The sequence below is a fragment of the Trichosurus vulpecula genome, chromosome 3 (genome assembly GCF_011100635.1).
Source record: "Trichosurus vulpecula isolate mTriVul1 chromosome 3, mTriVul1.pri, whole genome shotgun sequence".
Lineage (NCBI taxonomy): Eukaryota > Metazoa > Chordata > Mammalia > Diprotodontia > Phalangeridae > Trichosurus > Trichosurus vulpecula.
Window position 1 is genome coordinate 377,045,982 of NC_050575.1, and position 25,087 is coordinate 377,071,068.

The 25,087-nt window shown below is 40.2% G+C and overlaps 1 protein-coding gene across 2 annotated transcripts in view; it reads right to left on the bottom strand.

Moving 5' to 3' along the window:
* The window catches only part of CMTM4 (CKLF like MARVEL transmembrane domain containing 4), a 78,461-nt gene that overhangs the window by 49,704 nt on the left and 3,670 nt on the right, over positions 1-25,087 (bottom strand). The gene's annotated exons all lie outside the window — the stretch shown is intronic.

A 25,087-nucleotide genomic window follows, 5' to 3' on the forward strand; every position in this document is an offset into this window, starting at 1 on the left:
AAGAATGAGCTGAGGCTGGAAAGAGAAGAAAAAAAAGAAGGAAGGAAATTATGGGGGTTTGTTGTTTCTTTTAATCTATATAAGGGAAGAGGATAAAAATTATAGGATCACTACTTAGAGTAGACAGAATAATGATAAGTAATAGCAGAGAAAAGGCAGAAATGTTAGATTTTGATTTTGATTCTGTCTTTTCTTCCAGGGAGAATGGACTGGAAAGGACAGAACAAAAATGGCTAAAAGAAAGTTGAGGCTCAATATAAATAAGGGGAGTAAGAAAGTACCAAGCTGTTCTTGATGAATTCAAGTCACTAGGCCCAAATGAACTCCTCCAACATTGAAAGAATTGTTGAATGTGACTGCCAAATCATTATCAGTAATATCTGAAAAACTCGGGGAAATAAGAGAGGAAGCTCAGGAATGCTGAAAGGCAAATGAACAAATTTTCAAAAAAGGTGGAAAGAATATAGCCTACAAAGGATAAGCCAATGAGTTTGATGTTAGAACCTTGTTGAAATTTTAGAATCATTATAGAAATGTTAGAATTAAAGGGGTCTCTGAACACTTAGAAAAGAAACCAGTGACCACAACGAGCCATCACTGCTTCACCAAGAAGAGTCAAGAATATTGGGCTGAGCTGAATAAGTTAGAATTTAATAGGAATACACTTAGGTTCAATTTCCCAAGGGTAAGATAGGGAAGGCACCTGTCAAAAACAGATCTGGGGGTTTTAATGGACCACAAGTTCAACAAACTTACTCTGATAATGAACAAAAAAGCTCATGAGAACTTGGGTTGCATTAAGAGTCTTCATGTCTAGGACAAAAAAAGATGATAGTCCCACTGTACTTCTGCCCTAGTCCGACCCTATCTGGAATCTTGTGTTTATTTAGCTCTGGTCTCCACAGTTTAAACAATAACATTAATAAGTGGGAGAATGTTCAGAGGAAGTCAACAAGGATTGTGAAGGACCTTGAGTCCTTGTTTTATGAAGACCAGTTGGGAGCCTTGGGATGCTCGAGGCAAATATGCTAGCCATCTTCAAGTTCCTGAAAGGCTGTCATAATCAAGAGGGGTTGGACCTGTTCTACTTAGCCTCAAAAGACAGAACTAGGTAGGAGCAATGGAAGGAAGTTGTAAAGAGGCAAATTAAAGCTGCATGTCAGAAAAAACTTGTTAATAATCAGAGAACTCCAGAGGTGGAACAGCCTGCCTCCAAAGGCTCTCTTCACCTTAAGTCTTCAGCAGAAGTCAGATGACTGACCATTTACCATGTTTTTTATGGTGAGGATTTCTTTACAGGTATCAGAAGGCCTAGATAGCTTCTGAAGTCCCTTTCAGGTGAAATTCTGTAATTCTCTAAGCAGATATGGAAAGAAAAAAAAAACTATGTAGGATAATAAATATCAAGAGATATTTAAAACTAAAATATCATTGTCAAGGTTAAAAATATCATCTATTATCAGTCTACAAGCACTTATTAAGCATCTACCCTATGCCAGACACTGTACTAAGCACTGGGGATACTAAGAAAGGCAAAAAACATTCCCTGCTCTCAAGGAGTTCATAATCTAATGGGGAAGACAATATGCAAAGAACTATGTGCAAACAAGATAGACATGGGATAAATTTGGGGTAGGCACTAAGATTAAGGTAGAAAGGCTTCTTGCAGAAAGTAGGACTTTCACTGAGACCCGAGGAAAGCAAGCAGGTACAGTTGAGGAGGACTAGTGTTCCAGGCATGGGGGAGAGCCACAAAAGCTTCTCAGAGTCCAGAGATGGAGCGTTGTTTGCAAGAAACAGCAAGGCTATCGACCTTGGATCATAAAGTATGTGGAGGGGATCAAGGTACCAAAAAACTAGAAAGTTGGGAAAGGGCCAGTCAGAAAAGGTTTAAAAGACAGTGGGTTTTGGATATTAGTAGAAAGATCATCGGATATCAGAAGATCAAGGTCTGAATCCTGGCTGCGATGCTTACTAGCTATGGGACCTGCTTGCTGCAAGTCATTCTACTATGTAAGCCTGTTCTCTCATCTATTAAAAAAAAACTACCAATCTTAAAAGGGTGCTTTAAAGAAACATTTTTCAAACCTTAAAATGCCAGATGTAAATTATTGTTATAATACAAGCTCTCTGAGGGCAGAAAGCTGAAACAAGAGGCTTCTTTGTCAAACTTGTAGTTAGAAGTTACTTCCACGTAGGCAAGAATTAATCAAACAGCAAGTATTAAGTGCCTAAAATATGCCATGCATATGATGAGAATTTAAATATAGAAGCAAAACAGTCCATACCCTTACAGAGCTTACATTCTATCAGGATTTCTTAATCTCGGTTCCAAGAACTTGAAAAAAAATACACACAATCTATCCACACATACACACTCACACATATACATAAATGTGTATATAGTTCAGTAACTGTATTTCAATATAAGTGTATCCTTTGTAATCCTATGTATTTTATTTTGTGTATTTAAAAATATTATTCTGAGAAGGGATCCACAGGCTTCGCCAGATTGCCAAAGGGGTCCAAGACACACAAAAAAGTTAAGAATTCCTGGACTAAGGGAAAATAAGAAGGCTTCTTGAAAGAGAATAAACTTCAAGAGGAATTTGAATAGAAGATATGCGGAAGGAGAAGCAGCCAACTGTCAAAACCAATGACTACTACGCACTTTTGGTGAATTGTGTGGGCAAAAATGATAAGGCCAGAAGGAATTAAAAAAATTGTCAAATGTTATGAAGTCTTGGTCAAAAAACTAAACACCAAAGGGGCACAGGTTGTGTTTCCTAATGACCACTGAAAGCAAAGTTAGTAGAAGAGAAAAAATAATCTGGAAAATGAACACCTAACAAGAAGATGACTGAGAATAGGATTTGGACTTCTGAAATATGGATTAAAACATAAGGAGGCAGATTCCCAGCCACAGGGTGGCACGCACTTAACAAAAGTTGGTAAGACTGTACTTACTTGCTGGGTATTTTGCCAATCCAATCAAGTGTTAGAAATTTTTAAATGAAGAAGCAGGGAGAAAATTGTCCATCAAGCTAGATACCAGAGAAGTAGAAGAAATATAACAGTTAAGGTAGATACTCATAAGTTTGCAGGAGACAATATCTAAGAAAGGAGCCAATAGTAAAACCCATGGCTTCAAATATCTATGCACAAATAGCCAAAGTTTAGGAAAGAGGAACTAAAGGTCTAAGTATGGAGGCAAATTTAAGTATCACTTGGGCTTTGGCTCTGTGGGATGAAACTCATGACTGAAATATAGCTTTAGATGGGTATAATTTGTTAGAAAGAAATATAATGTGTATAAGGGCATGGGTGGAGTAGTATTATTTATTTTAAAAGTATATTATGTGAGCAAATCCAGAAAGCAGAAGTGGGCAGCATGATGGAGAGTATTTGTGTGGAAATCAATTGAAAGAGAAACAATCTTGCCAAAATTATACAATGGACTCCCTGGATTTCTAAAAAGAAGAACTAAAAAAGGAATCTGGGAATAGAGAAGCTAACAACTTCCTTACTTGTTTAATAATAATTTCATCCTTCAAAAAGTAGAGAAACAAACAAGGGGAAATTCTATACTGCATCTGATTCTACCTAATTAGGTAGTCAGTGCAGGTTGCTGGCAGACAATGATGGGAACCTTGAGAGGCAAGGCCTATTCCCTCCTAGAATTTGGAATGAGAACGGGAAAGCTGTGCATGGTCCAGCATAAATCCTAGACTGGGGGAAAGCAGATATTTCAAAGGGTTCAAAAGGAAGATTGTTACGATACCATGTTCTCATATTCTAAAAGGGAAGTCAGCACATGAGAGATAGGAAACAAAGAAAGAAATTCTGAAGACACAAAAGAAAATAGTTCTAGGGAAAAACATAATAAAGGATTTGTCTAAAAAGACCGATGTGGATGCACAGGAAACCAATCAACTAACTTGGATTTGGAAAAAAAAATATGTATGGCCAATGGAAGCACAGGGAGGTAAAAGAAGATGAATATGACTGTTGCAGGACATTGTAAAAAGCATCAGAATCTTAAGCCAAGCAAGGGTAAGAATGATTTAAGGCTGGCAAGAGAAAAGAAGAGCAAAAAGTTTTTAAAGTAACATCTGAAAAAAGAGGAGGAACAAAGAAGGGAAAGGACAGCTACTCAGCAGGGATGGGACTATGATGTCTGATAGCAGAGAAATGTTATACAATCCCTATGCTGTTTTTGTTTTTTCTCCCACAGATAATGACCTTTGCACTAAAAATGTCAGAAGAAAAATGGCTATGAATGGGGTTAATAACCATAACCACGATAAGACAGGACACACAGTAAGAGAACTTAGTTGCCCTTGATGAATTCTTATCACCTGCTTAAATGTATACACAGCCTTGTATGCTCTAAGAATTGGCAGATGTGATTGTTGAAATACTATCAATGATAACTCAAAAGATGCGGACAACAGGAAAAGTGTCAAAGGATGGGAAAGAGTAAATGTCCTGACTTTCAAAAACGGAAGAAAACAGCCTACAAACTAGAGGCCAGTGATCCAGACTTCAGTTTCTGACAAAATTGTAGACAGATCATTAAAGTACTGTGAAGTGAACATCTGAAAAAGGAAGTAGCAAATACAAAGAATCAGTAGGGATCAATTAAGACTGGTGATGCTTCGAACATATTTAACAAAATAATCACAAACTACAGACATTTATACAACTATATTAATAATAAAAATCACACGAATCTATCAGTAGATGCTGAAAAATCTTTTGACAAGGTACAACCCATTTCCGTTAAAACAGTGAAAAAAAGTTATAAATTGACCTTTCCTTAACATGTTAAATACCATCTAGCTAAAACCTAAAGCCAATATCACATGTAATGGAGTCTTTCTAATAGGATCAAGGGTAAAGTAAGGGTGTCCATTATCATCACTAATACTTGATCCAGTTTTAGAAATGCTAGCTAGAGCAATAAGAAAAAAGGAATTGGGAAAATATGCATTAGGCAAAGAAACAAAATTATCACTTTTGCAAATTATATGGAGAACACTAGAGATTCAACTAAAAATTAGTTAAAACATAACTTCAGCAAGTAATGGGATACTAAATAAATCAGCAATTTTTCCTCTATATTACCAACAAAACTCAGCAGGAAGAGATAGAGAAATTCTAATCAAAATAACTACAGAATACATAAAATATTGGGGAGCTGACCTACCAACATACACAGTAATTACATGAATACAACTACTAAGTACTCATTACAGAAATACTGAAATATAGTAATTCCTCATGATTGTCCTGTACCAATAATAAAAATCACAGTAACACCTAAATTAATTTAGTCAATGCCATGCCAATCAAACTAACAAAGGATTACTTTAAAGACTAGAGAAAAATTAAATCTATCAGGAGGAACTAAGGATCAAGACTCTCAAAGGAAACAGTGGGGTAGGGGGAGACAAAAGGGGACCTAGTAGTACCAGATTCCAAACTATATTACAAAGCAGTAATCCTCAAAACCACTTGGAGCTAGTTATAAGCTAGAAAAGTAAAATAATCAGAACAGATTGTAAGTTGATAGAATCATAGGTTTGGAGCTGGAAGACTCTAGAGATGTCATTTTACAGATGAGGACACTAAAACTGAAAAGTCGAATGACTTGCCTTAGGTCATACAGCTAAGTATCTGAGAGATTGTGAACTCAGGTCTTCTTGACTCTGAGTCTACAGTTCTGTTCACTATGCCAGCTGTCTCATAGATTAGAGACACAACACATAGGAGCAAGTTATTATAGTAGTCTGAAGCATGGAAAGATTTGTAGGATCCGATGAACAAAATGAGCAGAACCAGGAAAACAATCTACACAATAACTGTAATACTGTAAAGACGGACTTAGGGACTCTGATCACCACTATAACCCACCACAATCCCAGAGGACACAAGATGAAATATGCTACTGACCTCCTGAAAGAGAAGTGTTGGACCCAGTACAATTTGAGGTTTTTTTTGTTGTTTTTTTTTAATATGGCTAATGCAGAAATTTGTTTGTTTTTTTACTACACCTGTTTGTGACAGGAGTTTTGTTCTTCTTGTTTTCTCAATGGAGGGAGGGGAAGGGGGATATCCAAAAATAAAACAAAATTTAATTTTAAAAAATAGTAGCATAGTATTTGATAAATACAAAGACAACTACTGGAGCAAGGACTCGCTACTAGAAATATTGGGAAACAGTCTGGCAAAAAAAATCAGCTTATACTAACATATCCCACCACGTGTCCCAATGAGCTCTAAATGGATACATGGTATAGATGTGAATGATAATATCACAAATAAATTATAAGAGCAAGGAAGGAGGTAGCTTTTCCAGCTATTGAAAGGAGAAGAATCTATGATCGAAGAAGGTATAAAGAAGATTAAAGAATATAAAATATAAAAATTTTAGTATTTAAAATGGAAAAGCTTTTTCACAAACAAAATTAAAGCAGTTAAAATTAGAAGGAAAACAGTTAACCAGGGGAAAAAATTTATAGTAAGTTTCTCTGAGATCTGATAGCCAATATATAAGGATGTATGTATAAATATATCTAAGAATCATGGCCATTTCCCTACAGATAAATGACTAGAGGCTATAACAGGTGGTTCTCAAAGTAAGAAATCTAAACTATCAACAGACATTTGAAAAAAATGTTCTAAATCACTAATTTGAGAAACATTAACTAAAACTACTCTGGGATTGATATTCATAAAATTGAAAAAGATGATAAAATCGAAAATTAAAATTGTAAGAAGGGCTGTAGGTTGAAATATACTGTCAGTGGAGTTGTGAATTGGTCTGGTATGCAAAAAGTTATTAAACTGTGCCTAGTTTTTGACACAGTACTATCATTACCATACTCATACCCCAAAGAGATCAAGCAAAAAAGGGAAGGCCCTTTATGCACAAAAATATTCATAATAACACATTTTGTCATATCATCTATCAATTGAGGAATGTCTGGCTGAACAAATCATGGTATATGATTGTAATGGACTATTGTTGCTCCCTAAGAAACAACAAGAGAAATGGATCAGAGAAATACAGGAAGATTCATATGAATTGACGCAGAGTGAAGTGAACAGAACCAGAAGAACAATTTCTATAGTAACGTCAACGCTGTAAATGAAAACAACTCTGAAATACTTAGTAAAACTCTGACCAATGCAATGACCAACCACTGCTTTAAAGGACTAGTGGTGAAACATGTTACCCATCATCTAACTGAGAGGTGAGGGACTCAGGCCAGTCAAGATATATATATTTTCAGAGACCAATATAGATTCACTTAACTCTGCTCATGGTGAGAATTTTTGTGACTTTTTTTTTAATTTGAAGAGGAAGTGTGCAGCTTTCAAATTAACATGTTGAACTTTTTTTTTTTAATGTGAAATGTATATAATAGAGGTTCCTGGTTTCATCCACAATCCTCTCTATCTGTTCTTCTATGTGTATGGAAATTTGAGGATGTTTGTAAAGTAATGAATAACAAAAAAAATTTAAAAATGAAGAGAATAGGGTCATGCCAGACTAGTCCTATTAGGGCTAAACTAGTAGATTATTAGAATATAGCAAATACAGTTTACCTAGATTTAATGAAGTATCTCATTCTTAAAGAGAAAATAACCAGATTCAGACTAGAAAGTAATGTAATTAGATGGATTTAGAACCGGCTGAATGACCCAAATCAAGAAGTAGTTATTAACAGTTCAATATGAACTTGGAAAGAAGGCTCCCATGAAGTGTACTTAAATTAAAATTTTGCTTGGCTCTGTGCTAATGGTTAACTTTGCTATCAATGACTGGGACAAAGGCAGAGATGTTATGCTCATCAAGTCTGAAAATGACATAAGGCTGGGAGGGACAGCTAATACAGTGGGATGGCTGTCAGGATCTAAAAAGATCTTGCCTATAGAGCACAGGGCTAAATCTAATAAGATGCAATTGAACAGGGAAGAATGTAAAGGCTTACAATTGGGTTCAAAACCCAGTCTCACGAGGACAGGATGGGTAAAGACTTGTCCAATAGGAAGAGGGTTTAGTGGACTGCAAGCACAGTTAAGAATATGTGCCACAATGTGATGTGGCAGCCCAAAAAAGCTAATGGGATTTTGGGCTGCTTTAAGAGGTCTGGCTCCCACAGGAACATGGATGGAAGTGATGGTCCCTCTGGATCATGTCCTAGTCAGACCTCATCTGGAGTATCGTGTTCAGGTCTACGTATCACAGTTTAGGGATAATTTTGGTAAATTGGAGTGTCCAGTGAGAGAGGTAGTAGTACAGAGAGAAGGGGTAGTACAGAGTACACTGGACTAGGAGTCAGGAGACCAGGCCTAACTTTACCACTTATTATCAAATAAATTCCCCTTCTCTAGGCTGCCCCAGAAGAGGTCTGATATAATCATCTCTAAGGCCTGTCCAGTCCCAAAGTTCTATGACCCTTGATCTATGATGGTTTATTGAGGTAGAACAAAAGTACGTGCATGGAATTTGGAGAAAACAAACAAATTTAGGTAGAAGCAAGAGGGAAGTTGAAAGAAAAGGTAAGCATCTTTGTCTATACGTACAGAATGGCAAAGTAACTTCAGGGTATTGAGGAGCATGAGGAATGGCATGAAATAAGTGACTTTGAAGAAGTGACTGGACTTGACTAGAGAAGAATTGTGCTGGGTAGAAAGAAACTGGTGAAATTCCTACAGAGCTTAAGTAAATTATTCCCCTCTCTGGTACTGTTTCCTCCTCTATAAAATTATAGGGTTAGGCTAGAAGATCTCTAAGGAACCTTCTGGCTCTAAGTTATATTCCTTCCTCAACCCCACCCCCACCTCCACCATGGTATTTCATTCCACGATTGTGAACTCCTAAAAGAAAAGTAGTCTAATTATATGCACTGTCCCATGGCAGATCACATACAATCAATTGCTTGATAAGTGATTTAATGACAAAAACTAAATTAAATGTAATAGGAGCAAAAGCTTTTAATTTAAACCTGTGTAATTCTAACAGATTTGTAGCAGTTTAACTGAATCTGTCTATAAAAACGTGACTGTTTACTTGCTGCATATCACCAGTGGAATGTTTACAAAGTCCTAGAGTTCCTTAGCCACAAATTCATTACAAGGTTCCCTACTTCAAAATGGGCAAAATTATTTTTAGAAACTAAAATCAAGAAATTGTTTTTAGTTTGTTGTTCTGGTTTGTTTGGGAATGCCTTACTCTAAAATATATTACCACTCCCGGCATAAGAAGATTACAGCTATGACATAGTTATTAAATAAATTTCCAGTGCCAAAACGATCAAGAAGTAAGAAATTTATAAAAGGTAGAGACTTTCTGTGCAGTGATCTGGAAAGTTGTTGCATCAAAACTGAAGTCACATGGCCAAGTCCTATAGTTAATAATTCCAGCTTTAAACTACCCACTGGAATGCCCAGTATTTTAAGAGGCTTGCTATTGTAAAGGGGCTACAAATAAAAGGCACTTTCATTTTAATCTCTAAGAACCTTTGATCAATTATGAATTTAATTTAAAATACATTTAAAATATACAAAACTGAGCATTTCTTCTGAGGAATAATAACAGCTCATGATTTTTGTAGTGCTTTCTTCACACAGGACCTATGAAATAGGTATCATGAAGTACAATCTTCCTTGAACAGAGAAGAAAATGGAGAAGTTACATGACAGCTCATAAACATGAGAGATGGGACTGGAACCCAGGTTTTGTGACTCTGGACTCTGTAGGTTTTTTCCCCCCAAAACACCACTGTGACATGTACACAAAGAGGTTTATAACTACTGAGCATTGTTATCAGGTGACCAGAAGGAGCTCACAGGAAACTACCCAATAAGCATCAATGATCCTGGTCACAGTGGGTTAAGTAGAAAGGCAAGGAGGCCAGCTTACCATTATGCAAGCTGGGTCAGTTGCTGGGGAACCCAAAACTGCTGGGAACTGGGAAACAGCGCCAAAAACCAAGACCCTGGTATAAGTAAAGGTATTGCTGGAGTGGTGTCAGGGAGGAGTGTCCTGAAGCTTCACAGCCTGAGTTTATAGTTTGGGAGAATGAGAGGAAAAGGCACCGGAGGGACTGGGGAGGAAGCTCTGCAGTGCAGAGCTCTCCAGCCTGGGCTAGCAGTGGAGAGAAGAGGGAGGGTTGGTGTTGGTCCTTGCATAAGAAGTTCAATAACTAGTGCAGCCCTCTAAACTTAGAGAAAGTGGCCTGTGGACCAGCCTGTCTTACTTGGGCAGCCTCACCTGTAGTTAAGGATTCACTCGGGTAATTTGTTTGGTGTCTGCCTGTGCTTTGTCAGCTGTACATTATGAAGAATGACATTGCTGTCCAAGAAAGGCCTGTTTTCCTCCAAATGAAAATCAAGGAAAAGATGAATGAATAAAGGAGTGAATGAAGAACATTTATTATGTAGTTACTCTATGTGCTACATTCCAAAGATACAAACAGAAAAAGCTGAACAGTCTCTTCTTTCAAGTAGATCGCAGTCTAATGGAGGAGACAACATGCAAACAACTATGTACAAAGAAACTATAGACAGGATAAGTGGAAATAATCAACAGAGGGAAGACACTAGGATTTAAGGGGATCAGCTTCCTGGTGTGGAATTTTAGCTGGGACTTGAAGGAAGCCAAGGAAATCAGGGAAGCCAGGAGACAGAGTTGAGAAGTGAAAGCATTCCAGGCATGGAGACGGCCAGTGAAAATACCAGAGTCTGGAGATGAAGGGTGGGCAAGGAGGCCAGCATCACTGGATAGAGGAATGGAGGGGGTGGGGTTAGGAAGTTTGGAAATGGGGGAGGGGAAATTAGAGACTAGGTTATAAAGGGCTTTATATTTGTTCCTGGTTGTGAGGAAAATTCTTTAGAGTTTACAAAGTACCATATAAATGTGACTAATAACCAAAATCAAAGGTACCTCTAGCAATGGAGAGAAATGAGGTGGAGAAAGTAAACTATTACTGCCAAGACTGACTCATTCAGTTCAGCAGGCATGCCCATGCATGTCCTAGGGGCTAGGAAAGGCCCTCTTTGTCCTCAAAGTATGACAAAGTGTGAAGTCTTTGACAAGGGATGAACTCACTTGTGTCCCTGTTACCCAGTCCACTTGGCCCTCTGGTATTGACTTAAATTCCCAACTTCAGGGTTTCAGAAGTAACAAAGACCAATGAGTTGATAATACATAGCTGATGAAGTTCACACACTAGTCCTGATCCTTAAGACTGAGCCTTTAAAATGAGCCACAACCATTCTGGGAGATCTGATACAGAAAGCAGAAAGGCTCCATAAAGGCACAGTTTCAAATCTCTTGAGAGAGGCCTGTGCATACATAGAGATGCCCCCTAACCCCAGGAGAGGAAGAACCAATCAGATGGAGGCAGAGACCAATGCAGGGAGCTAACAATGCAGGAGAGAAGATACCAAGGCATGTGAGAAAGGAAAGAAGCATCCCACAGCCTTAACATGGAGAAGCCATGAAGCATCCCTTCATTGGTACTATGAATCATGATCAGTGACCTTTTCAATTGCATACTTTTAGATTACATACAAAATTAATTCTCTCAGCCAAAAATAGTATTTCTTGATTATCCATTGTACCCCAATTGAAGTCACTAGAAATGTTCCTGGATCACCAATAATGATCAAGCCATTTCTTCACTGACATCATGAATTTCTCACCAACAATCAGAAGGTCTTAGAACAAAAAGTTCCAAGTTTTCACGTTAAAACAACTAAATCCTCTCTCCCTCCAAAAAGCAATGTATGCTCCACATATCAAAATGGGGGGGGGGGGGGGAAGAATGCACAGGACAGGAGAGGGAATGGAATGAGTAACAAGGAAGAATGGTAAAGCTGGAGCCCAAGTCTCAAAAAGCAGTTTCACTCATTTAGAGAGTTATAAAGAGTTACCCTGGCTAATCACTTGTCTCTCTAATGGCTGTGATTCTCTCCCTTCAAAGGACTTCTTCACCTCCATTTCTTAGAATCCCCCAGCTTCCCTCAAGGTTCAGCTGCTCTGGAGCACCTCCCCACATACAGCCCAGTGATCTCCCTCTCAAAGTCCCTTTGGGTTTTGCTTACCTATTTGCATACTGTCTTCCCCCAGGAGAATGCAAATTCCTTGAGGGATTTTATTTTCATATGCCTAGTGCAGTTCCCAATGCATAGTGCAGTGCCTTGCACAAAGTAGACACTTAATGAATATTTTATTTACTGAATTAAATATCAGGACCATAAACATAACTAGGGTCCATAGGAAGAGGCTGAGAAAGTTTGTATTCAGTAATAACTTTAGCTGTCCCTAGCAGTTTGATTGGTTTTACCCTTCACCCTAGCCTAGCTATCCACCACCATCATATCAAATACAGTATCCTTGGCTTTACATTCAAGACACTCGATCAACTGCTTTCTCCTCCCTTTCCAAGCTCAGCTCTCACTCCCACAAGACAGCCCCTGTTTCAAGCAGACCAATCTGTTTGTCATCCCACACACGTCTCACTAATTCTTTACTGCATTTACTGTCTGTAACACTGCTTTTGGCACTTAATCACTATTGCCTTACTTTTTTTTTTTAACCACTTCATGACTGGGTATCATATCCCCCCAAAATGATGCATTTCTAAGACATGCTGATATCAGAATTGGAAGAAACTACAAAATTGCATCTATAACATCCCCAAAAAGTAATTATCCAGTCTCTGCTTCAACATCCATGACAAGAGATCACTCAGTTACAATGAGACCTTCACTGCCTCCCAAGGCAATCCAGTTTTGGGCAGCTCTAATATTCCTTCAAGGCCCCCAGGTCATCCCTTGCTCCCCCAAAGGACCACCAAACCTTGTCATCTGCCCTGAAGCTGAACCTTCCTATATGAATTAATTCTCTCTATTGGAATATAAGGTCCTTGAGAGCAGAGATTGTCTCAATTTTCTGTTTATATCACTAGTATGTAGCACAGACCTTGGCACATAATAAGAGCTTAATAACTTCAAGAAATATTTATTAATGGACAACCATGTGCCAGACACTGTGATAAGTGCTGGGGATACAAAAAGAGGCAAAAGGCAGTCCCTGCCCTCAAGAAGTTTGCAATCTAATGGGGGAGATAACATGCAAACAATATGAAGCAGGCTATGGAACAAATATGAAATAATTAAAAGGAAAGGCATTATAACCGCATTTGAAGAAGACTTCCTGGAGAAGGTGGGATTTTATGTGGGACTTAAAAGAAGCCAGGGAGGCCAGTAGCTGGGATCAGAGGAAAGAGAATGTTCCAGGTATGGGAGACAGCCAGAGAAAATTCCCAGAGTCAAAGGATGGGAATGTGTTGTTAATGGAACAGCCAGGAGGCCAGTGTCACTGCATCAAAGAGTATGTGTTGAGGAGTAAGGTGTAAGAAGACTGGAAAGGTAAGAGAGGGCTAGGTTATGAAGGGCTTTGAAGACCAAAGCATTTTGTGTTTGCTACTAGAGGCCATAGGAAGCCACTGGAGTTTATCAAGCAGGGGGAAGGGCAAGGTGGTGGTGACATGATCAGAGAGGTGTTTTACAAAAATCACTTTAATGGCTGAATGAAGAATGGAATGGAATGAGGAGAGACTTGAGACAGGCAGACCCACCAGGTGGGCTACTGGAGTAATAAAAGTGTGAGTTGATAGAATGGTGCACTAGAGTGGTGGCAGTGTCAGAAGACTGAAGGGGAAGCATGTAAGAGATGTTGCAGAGGTGAAATCTAAAAGTCTTGGCAACAGCTTGGATATGGGGGCAGGGGGTGTGTGAGAGGTAGAGAGGAATGGAGGATGACTCCTAGGTTGGGAACCTAAGGGACTGGGAGGATGTTGTTCTCCTCTACAGTAATGGGGAAGGTAGAAGGTGAAGGAAAGATAATGAGTTCTGTTTCTGTCACAATGAGTTTAAGATGTCTACAGGACATCCAATTCAATATGTCTGAGAGGCAACTAAAGATGTGAGATTGAAGGTCAGCAGAGAGTTTGGGGCAGGAAAGATAGATTTGAGAATCATCAACATAGAGATGGTAATTAAAAGCATAAGATAACCAAATGAAGTAGAAGAGGGGGAGAAAAGAAATGAGTCAAGGACAAAACCCTGAGGGACCCCTATGGTTAGAGGGCTTGATCTAGAGAAGGATCCAGCAAAGGTGACTGAGGAGTGATCAGATAGATAAGGAAGAAAATCAGGAAAGAGTGGTATCCCAAAAACGTAGAGAGAAGAGAGTATCAAGGTAGAGTGATCGACAGTGTCAAAGACTGCAAAAGAGGTCAAGGAGAAAAGATTGAGAAAAAGCCATTGGATTTAGCAACTAAGACATCATTAGGATTTTGGAGAGAACAGTTCAGTAAAATAATAAGGAATAATAAATGCTTTTTCATTCATTCAAGAAGGAACAATGACATCATGAATTTAAGTGAGACAGAGCTATGCAAAGTCACCAGCCTCACTCTCTTCTCCAGAGTCCTCAGAGTCCAGTGGCAAGACAAAAGTCTAGACCCTACTGAGTACCCCTTCCTACCCCCAACCCCAGTACAATGTTCCTCATAGAGAATATTTTAATCCCTACCTCAGTCCCTTAGCATATGCTGTTTCTATCTGAAGTGCCTACACCCTAACTTCTCATCCACTCACTTCTACTACCATTAAGATTCACACAAATCGAATGTCGGAGGGGGCAGAGCCAAGATGGTGGCTGGAAAGCAGGGACTAGAGTGAGCTCCCCACCAAGTCCCTCCAAAAACCTATAAAAAATGGCTCTGAACCAATTCTAGAACTGCAGAATTCACAAAGTGACGGAGGGAAGCAGGGCTCTAGCCCAGGACAGCCTGGATATACTCTGGGTAAGGTCTATCCCACACAAGCAGAGGTGAGCGGAGCTGAGCCCAGCATGGGCAGCATGGACCAACCAGGCCAGGAGCCAGGCGGAGTGTGCCCTAGCACCCTGAATCAGTGAGCTGCAGCAGTTACCAGACTTCTCAACCCACAAACATCAAAGACAACAGAGGAGGTTAGTGGGAAAAGCTTCTGGGGACTGGGATAGAGTTTGCTGTTCAGCCACCACCCAGGGGGCAGCAGAGGTGGGGCAGCTACAGAACTACAGCTGCAGTTGCTTCTGGCCCCAGGCCCACCTGGTGGGAGGAATTAAGTGGCAGATCAGAGCAGGAGTGCACAGCCTGCTGAAGATCTAAGTCCAGTCCAGGTTGGGGGTTCTTGGGGAAGGAGGAGTGCTGGTGTGGCAGAGCAGGCGCATCCCCCCAAGCTCGGAACATAGAACTCTTTAGTCTACAAGCAGTTATACCCCGACGAAAAACTCAAGTGTCAAGTAAGCTGGCTGGGAACATGGCCAGGCAGCGAAAACACACCCAGATTCAGTCTCAGACTCTGGAATCCTTCTTTGGTGACAAAGAAGACCAAAACATACAGCCAGAAGAAGTCAACAAAGTCAAAGAGCCTACAACAGAAGCCTCCAAGAAAAACATGAACTGGTCTCAGGCCATGGAAGAGCTCAAAAAGGATTTGGAAAAGCAAGTTAGAGAAGTAGAGGAAAAACTGGGAAGAGAAATGAGAAGGATGCGAGAAAACCATGAAAAACAAGTCAATGACTTGCTAAAGGAGACCCCAAAAAATACTGAAAAATATACTGAAAAAATAGACTAACTCAAATGGCAAAAGAGCTCCAAAAAGCCAATGAGGAGAAGAATGCCTTGAAAGGCAGAATTAGCCAAATGGAAAAGGAGGTCCAAAAGACCACTGAAGAAAATACTACCTTAAAAATTAGATTGCAGCAAGTGGAAGCTAGTGACTTGATGAGAAATCAAGATATTATAAAACAGAACCAAAGGAATGAAAAAATGGAAGACAATGTCAAATATCTCATTGGAAAAACCACTGACCTGGAGGATAGATCCAGGAGAGATAATTTAAAAATTATTGGACTACCTGAAAGCCATGATTAAAAAAAGAGCCTAGATATCATCTTTCAAGAAATTAGCAAGGAGAACTGCCCTGATATTCTAGAGCCACAGGGCAAAACAGAAATTGAAAGAATCCACAGATCACCTCCTCAAATAGATCCCAAAAAGAAATCTCCTAGAAATATTGTCACCAAATTCCAGAGTTTCCAGGTCAAGGAGAAAATATTGCAAGCAGCCAGAAAGAAACAATTTGAGTATTGTGGAAACCCAATCAGAATAACCTAAGATCTAGCAGCTTCTACATTAAGAGATCGAAGGGCTTGGAATACAGTATTCCGGAGGTCAAAGGAGCTAGAATTAAAACCAAGAATCACCTACCCATCAAAACTGAGTATCAGGCTCCAAGGCAAAATATGCACTTTCAATAAAATAGAGGACTTTTAAGCTTTCTCAGTGAAAAGACCAGAGCTGAATAGAAAATCTGACTTTCAAACACAAGAATCAAGAGAAGCATGAAAAGGTAAACAAGAAAGAGAAATCACAAGGGACTTACTAAAGTTGAACTGTTTTATTTACATTCCTACATGGAAAGATGATGTGTGTAATTCATGAGACCTTTGTCAGCATTAGGGTAGTTGAAGAGAATATACATATATAAAGACAGAGGGCACAGGGTGAGCTGAATATGAAGGGATGATATCTAAAACAATAAAATTAAATTAAGGGATGAGAGAGGAATATATTGAGAGAGGGAAAAAGGGAAAGATAGAATGGGGTAAATTATCTCACATAAAAGTGGCAAGAAAAAGCAGTTCTGTTGGAAGGGAAGAGGGGGCAGGTGAGGGGAAATGAGTGAATCTTGCTCTCATCGGATTTGACTTGAGAAGGGAATAACATACATACTCAATTGGGTATCTTACCCCACAGAAAAGTAGGCAGAAGGGGATAAGAAAGGGAGGATGATAGAAGGGAGGACAGATAGGGGGAGGAGGTAATCAAAAGCAAACACTTTTGAAAAGGGACAGGGTCAAGGGAGAAAACTGAATAAAGAGGGACGGGATAGGATGGAGGGAAATATAGTTAGTCTTTCACAACATGAGTATTGTGGAAGTGTTTTACATAATGATACATGTGTGGCCTATGTTGAATTGCTTACCTTCTTAGGGAGGGTGGGTGGGAAGGGAAGAGGGGAGAGAATTTGGAACTCAAAGTTTTAAAATCAGATGCTCAAAAGAAAAAGTTGTTTTTGTATGCAACTGAGAAATAAGATATATACAGAATTGGGACACAGAAATCTATCCTGTTCTATAAGAAAGGGGAAAGAGGATGGGAGGTGGGAGTGGGGTGACAGAAGGGAGGGCTGACTGGGGAATGGCGCAATCAGAATATATGCCATCTTGGAGTGGGGGGAGGGTAGAAATGGGGAGAAAACTTGGAACTCAAAATCTTGTGGAATTCAATGTTGAAAACTAAAATATTAAATAAATAATAAAATAACAGAAAATACAAATAGTGATAACTATATTCAAAGGGTTCTTATAAGGAAAGATCTTTCCAAATGTTAAATGCTATATAAATGTTAATTATTTTGTTTCCCCAGCACCTAGCAGAGTGTAGTTATAATAGCCAGCATTTATACAGTTTTAAGTCGTATGTACAAAATGCTTTAAAGTATTTTATCCTCAGAACAGATAAAGAATCTGAAGCAGGTAGCAGTTAAGTGTCTTGCCCAGAGTCACACGGCTATTAAATGTCTGAGGCTGGATTTGAACTCAGATCTTCCTGACTCCATGCCTAGTACTCTATACATGATGCCCCCTTGCTGTACATACATTTATCTTAATAAACCTAACGGAAAAGGTCACCTGGACATGAGTGTGACAATCTCTTTGCAAACTGCAGTCACTGCACAATTTCAACAACCACATTCCCCATTTTTTATCCAATATTTACTGAGTATAATGCCAGGCAAAGCCAGCAATCTCTCTCCCCCTCCAAACATAGAAAGTTGCCTCCTAAGCAAAAGTCGCTGTTTCCTACTAGATCCATTCTTTTTCAATATAAAGTTTACTAAAAGGAACATTGTTTCTAGCTTTTCTTCCTGCATGTTTTCAACATTTGCACTTCATGTTCTAATTAGAATTATTACTTGCCCAGGAACACAATAAAAATGACAAAATTGTTAAGTACCAAGTATCAAAGGTGAGACCCAAACCCAGGCCTCCTGACTCAAACACAAGGGTTCTTTCCACTCTACTGGGCTGTCTCATTACATTATTCTATTTGGCTTTTGTTTAACACACAAGATGTTGCTCATGTTTTCCCCCCATATACAACCTGAATCCCCTCCCCATCTTTCAAGGCCCAGCCTTCCCCAACTATTTCAATCCCCACTGACTGCCCTTTTAATAGTCTGTAGCACATAATCTAACATCTGATTATATATTGCCTTTTATTTAACTATTTCACGTGTAGCCTGTTTTTATGTCTCACATAACAATTCCCTAATTTCTTTCAAGCTCTTCAGACAAAGGCAGCAAGATCATTATAGTTAGGATGCTGTTTTATGACTGTCTCTGCTGTTCAATATGACAGATTTTGAAGTTCTTTCTCATGTGTCCCTAATACAATTCATAAAAGGCTGGAAGGGTCTGTGGGATGTTCCATTCTGACCCCCTCATTTTCTGGATGAGGAAGCCGAGGCCTTGCAAAGGAAATGACTTCCCCTCAGTGGCGGAGCTGGGACTATTAGGCATTTATGAGTTACGTGCAAGGCACTGCGCTAGGCCTCTGCTAACCTGGTCATTATTTCTATATTTCCCAATAATGAGTGAAATGCTCTGAATGCTGTCAACAGAGTAACAAGCAGACCGGGGGGCGGGGTATGACACACTTAACAGCACTGTTTCCTAGTGACACTTTAGCTACATAACTTTGAACAAACTAAGACCTTATTAAGAAGATAAATGTCAGCGTAGCCCTGACTTTTCAATTCTTCTCAAGGAACAGAAACATGATCACCATCAATAAATTTCAATTAGTATTCAATTCAATTCACTAAGTATTTATTAAATGCCTACTGTGTACGAAGAACTTCTCCAGCTACTGGAGATACAAATTCAAAATTGAAATTGTACCTCTGTCCGTCCCCACTGGGGGAAGTGGAGCAAAGAATATGGACATACACAAGCACAAAATAAATACAAAACAATGTGGAGGCGGAGAAAGGGAGATTTACAACTAGTGATATTTGTGTAGACGTAACACTGGAGAGTACATGACCACCAAAATCCAAACCTCAATGGTTAATACCATGGGCTACCATCCTCAACCTTCCTCCTTTGCTATAGAAGCCTCCCTAGCTTCCTCTTGGCTGCCCTTTGGTTAAAATACCAAATGCCAACTCCTCATTAGGCACAACCTGGCTAATAACACATCACTGCCTTCAAGGCTCTCCCTCATCCAGTCCATCCCTCATTCAGCTAGCAAGGTGATTTTTCTAAAGTACAAGTCTGACCTTGTCACCCTCATCCCCATGCAATAAACACTGGTGGCTCCCGATTACCTCAAGGATCAAATAGAAAATCTTGTTGGCTCTGGAAGCCCCTCAAAACCTGCCCCCTCCTACCTTTCCAGTCTTCTTACACCTCACTCCCCTGGCCCCACTCTGGGTCCCTCATACAAATGAGGATTCTACTTTCACTGGCTGGCCCCCATGCCTAAAATCCTGGCTTCCCTGGCCTCCCTTAAGTCTCAGCTAAAACCACCTGCTGCAAGAAGCTTTTCCCTGTCCTCACTTTATGCTAGTGCTTTCACTCTGAAATTATCTTACGTATCTCTACAGAAATCTTCTGTTTGTAGTAACTTAAAACTGCACTAAGACTTTTGGGATACCCAGTACAGCTGGTTGTTGTCTCCCCCATTGGACTGTGAGTTCCTTGACAGAAGAGGCTGGTTTTTGCCTTTCTTTGTATCCCCAGTTTAGCACAGTGCCTGGCACACCGTGGGCCCTTAATAAATGTTTGTTTGCTTGAACTGACATTACACATTATATCCTATGTTCCATTCAGGCATCCAAACCTTTGCGTGGGCAGCCCCTCCCCCATGCCTAGAATATTTCCCTCCTCATCTCAACCTTCCGTAATAGTTGCGCTAAGCCTTGGCTTTTCCTATTTCCCTTAGCGTACAAGGATCCCCCTCCCCCCACATATCAATAACTATCTTTTTGTTGTTGTTTTCAATTATCCTACCTTTATTTAGCTGGGGCTATGTTGCATCCTTCCAGTAAAATTGTATTTGTTTGTATCCCCAGTGTCTAGGTAAACGGGGATAGGAGTTAGTTTCATTGTCTCTTACAAGGCTGAAATGGAAAGATCCCAAACAGTAGAGCTTTCCAAAGCTGGGGGGCTGAGGCACAACCTACCTGCCATCAAGCTTGGCAGTGCAGGGACCTCAAGGGGTGTCTAGTCTAACCCTCGGCTGCAATGTATCTCCCCTCTAAGACATTCCCCCACCAGGGGCCATCCACACCTTCCAGTGAGGAACCTGGAAGTGATGGCAAAGCTCTCTCTCTTAGCTAAGGAAACCTACTCCAAGTACACAGACCACCAATCGATGGAAATCTCTCTCTCTCTCTCTCTCTCTCTCTCTCTCATATTGAGCCAAATCTTGCTATCCTTTATAGCTTTTCTCCCTAGTTTCTGGGGGACAACAAAATACATCTGTTTCCTCTTTCCTTCCAGTCCTCTTCAGTCCAAAATGCACTTCTTGGATTCTTATTTTTGCCCTTAACCTTCAAATGTGTGTTTGTTAGTATTGGGGCAAAATGACTGTTAAATGCCAACATCATAGCTCATCCTTCTTCGGCAGCTAAGGAGGACTGATAAGGCTACCAACATGGAGAATATGATCTGAGGAGAGGGAACAGCTTGTTTTTGCCAATTTATAAGACTTCTCTAAAAAGGCTGAAAATATACAATGAAGAGTTATCATCACTATTCTGTAATGATGCAATTGAGTTTTAATTATCTTTATGTGGGGTTTGTTTATTTTTCCAAAAGCATTCAAGGTTCTCCACAATTTGGCTTCCACCTCACTTACCTTTTTGGCCACATCATTAACTATTCCCCTTCACACTTTCATCCCCAGCAAACGTATTAATAATTGTTCTCGGGGGGCGGAGCCAAGATGGCGGCTGGTAAGCACGGACTAGAGTGAGCTCCGTACCCGAGTCCCTCCAAAAACCTATAAAAATGGCTCTGAACCAATTCTGGAACGGCAGAACCCACAGAACAGCAGAGGGAAGCAGGGCTCCAGCCCAGGACAGCCCGGATGGTCTCTGGGTGAGCTCTGTTCCACACGGAGCTGGGAGCTGGGAGCTGGGAACGGAGTGGAGCAGAGCCCAGCCTGAGCGGCGCGGACGATCCAGACCGGAAGCCGGGCGGAGGGGGCCCTAGCGCCCTGAATACGTGAGCAGTTACCAGACCCCTCGACCCACAAACACCAAAGACTGCGGAGAAGGTTAGTGGGAAAAGCTGCGGGAGTGGAAGGAGTTCGCAGTTCGGCTTCCAGCCCCGGGGGCAGCGGAGGTGGGGCAGCTACAGCTGTTGTTACTTCTGGCTCCAGGCCCACCTGGTGGGAGGAATTAAGTGGCGGATCAGAGCAGGGGTGCACAGCCTGCCGAAGATCTGAGCCCAGTCTGGACTGGGGGTCCTTGGGGAAGGAGGAGTGCGGCTCTGACAGAGCTGGCACCTCCCCCCCAAACGTAGAACATAGAACTCTGTAATCTACAAGCAGTCATACCCCACTGAAAAGCTCAAGGGTCAAGTTAGTTGGTTGGGAATATGGCCAGGACGCGAAAACGCGCCCAGATTCAGTCTCAGACTTTGGATTCTTTCTTTGGTGACAAAGAAGACCAAAACATACAGCCTAAAGAAGACAGCAAAGTCATAGAGCCTACAACCAAAACCTCCAAGAAAAACATGAACTGGCCCCAGACCATAGAAGAACTCAAAAAGGATTTGGAAAAGCAAGTTAGAGAAGTAGAGGAAAAATTGGGAAGAGAAATAAGAAGGATGCGAGAAAACCATGAAAAACAAGTCAATGACTTGCTAAAGGAGACCCAAAAAAATACTGAAAAATACACTGAAGAAAACAACACCTTACAAAATAGACTAACTCAAATGGCAAAAGAGCTCCAAAAAGCCAATGAGGAGAAGAATTCCTTGAAAGGCAGAATTAGCCAAATGGAAAAGGAGGTCCAAAAGACCACTGAAGAAAATACTACTTTAAAAATTAGATTGGAGCAAGTGGAAGCTAGTGACTTTATGAGAAATCAGGATATTATAAAACAGAACCAGAGGAATGAAAAAATGGAAGACAATGTGAAATATCTCCTTGGAAAAACCACTGACCTGGAAAATAGATCCAGGAGAGATAATTTAAAAATTATTGGACTACCTGAAAGCCATGATCAAAAAAAGAGCCTAGATACCATCTTTCAGGAAATTATCAAGGAGAACTGCCCTGATATTCTAGAGCCACAGGGCAAAATAGAAATTGAAAGAATCCATCGATCGCCTCCGCAAATAGATCCCAAAAAGAAATCTCCTAGGAATATTGTTGCCAAATTCCAGAGCTCCCAGATCAAGGAGAAAATACTGCAAGCAGCCAGAAAGAAACAATTTGAATATTGTGGAAACCCAATCAGAATAACCCAAGACCTGGCAGCTTCTACATTAAGAGATCGAAGGGCGTGGAATGCGATATTCCGGAGGTCAATGGAGCTAGGATTAAAACCTAGAATCACCTACCCAGCAAAACTGAGTATCATGTTCCAAGGCAAAATATGGACTTTCAATAAAATGGAGGACTTTCAAGCTTTCTCAGTGAAAAGACCAGAACTGAATAGAAAATTTGACTTTCAAACACAAGAATCAAGAGAAGCATGAAAAGGTAATCAAGAAACGGAAATTGCAAGGGACTTACTAAAGTTGAACTGTTTTGTTTACATTCCTACATGGAAAGATGATGAGTATGATTCATGAGACCTCAGTATTAGGGTAGTTGAAGGGAATATGCATATATACATATGCATATATATATGTTTATGTATATATATAAGTGAATGTGTATGTATGCATGTATCTATGTGTATATGTATGTATGTGTATGTATGTGTATATATATATATGTAAAAGAAAGAGAGCAGACACAGGGTGAGTTGAGGATGAAGGGAAGATAGCTAAAAGAAATAAAATGAAATTAAGGGACGAGAGAGTAACTTACTGAGAGAGGGAGATAGGGAGAGATAGAATGGGGTGGATTATCTCCCATAAAGGTGGCAAGAGGAAGCAGTTCTAGGAGAGGAGGGGAGTGGGCAGGTGAGGGGGGAATGAGTGAACCTTGCTCTCATCAGATTTGGCCTGAGGGGGAATACCATACATACTCAGTTGGGTATCTTACCCCACAGGAAAGAAGAGGGAGGAAGATAAAAAAAAAAATAAAAGGCAGGGGGATGATGGAGTGGAGGGCAGATGGGGGTGGAGGTAATCAAAACAAACACTTTGGAAAGGGGACAGGGTCAAGGAAGAAAATTCAATAAAGCGGGATGGGTTGGGAAGGAGCAAAATGTAGTTAGCCTTTCACAACATGAATATTGTGGAAGGGTTATACATAATAATACATGTGTGGCCTAGGTTGAATTGCTCAACTTCTTAGGGAGGGTGGGTGGGAAGGGAAGAGGGAAGGGAATTTGGAACTCAAAGTTTTAAAATCAGATGTTCAAAAACAAAAAAACTTTTTGTATGCAACTAAAAAATAAGATACACAGGCAATGGGGCGTAGAAATTTATCTTGCCCTACAAGAAAGGAAGGGAAAAGGGGATGAGAGGGGAGGGGGGTGATAGAGGGGAGGGCTGACTGGGGAACAGGGCAACCAGAATATACGCCATCTTGGAGTGGGGGGGGAGGGCAGAAATGGGGAGAAAATTTGTAATTCAAACTGTTGTGAAAATCAATGCTGAAAACCAAATATGTTAAATAAATAAATTGCATTATAAAAAAAAAAAAATTGTTCTCCATTCTGTCCTCTCCTGCCTCTCCCATCCATCCCATCTCCTACACCTGGCATTGACTCCTATAATGTTAATACATTTTGAAGATCTTCTCCAACGCTTAATAGACCTATGTGACCTGCTTTGAACCTGAGTCACACAGAAGGCTGTGTCACATGAGCCTAGGTCCCAAGTGTTCTGATGCCCTCTGGCCCTGAAGAAGGGTATATATACTTTAAGGTTAGCATCTTGCTTTGGGGCTCACTCACTGGAAGGGTGTGTGACGCATCCAAACTAGACTCTAGGTAGCTGTTAAGGAGCCCCCCCAGCTTTGAAAAACCCAGATGCTGGGGCTTCTGTCTCTGGTAACCATGTATGTATTGCTTTTAGTCAGACAGATGGAAGCCTGTCTTTTGGTCTTTGCTGTTTGTACTTGTTCTGTTTATATAATTTCTGCTTGTAATTTCTGTTTGTATTTTCTCTGAAATTCAGGGTGCTGACTTTTCCCCTGAACTAACTGAATTTTATATATACATGTTATATATATATATATTGTATTTGTTTGTATCCCCAGTGCCTGGGTAAACGGGGATAGGAGTTGTTTCATTGTCTCTTACAAGGCTGAAATGGAAAGATCCCAAACAGTAGAGCTTTCCAAAGCTGGGGGGCTGAGGGACCTCAAGGGGTAAGATTGTTGACCCCTTTAAAGTTGCTTCCCTTTAGAAAAGCAGATCAAAGAACGTATGCTAGCAGCCTTCCTGTGTGCTGGTGTTATTGGTCTTACACCCCCATAGCAGCTGCAAGTAGCACTGTTGTTACAACTCCCCACCCAATTTAGTCTCCTCAAGGCCTACCTTGAAGGCCACCTCCTCCATAAAGCCTTCCCATATCACTCAGCTTCAAGTTGCCTTTCTTCTATCTAGCCTCACAGTATTTTTCTAGAACTTTCTTTTTAACTTAGCTGATTTTAATCTTTATTATAATTGCATAACAACAACAATAATAGCTAGCATTTCTATATTGCTTTGAGGCTTGCAAAGGGCTTTACAAATATTAGCTTATTAAACA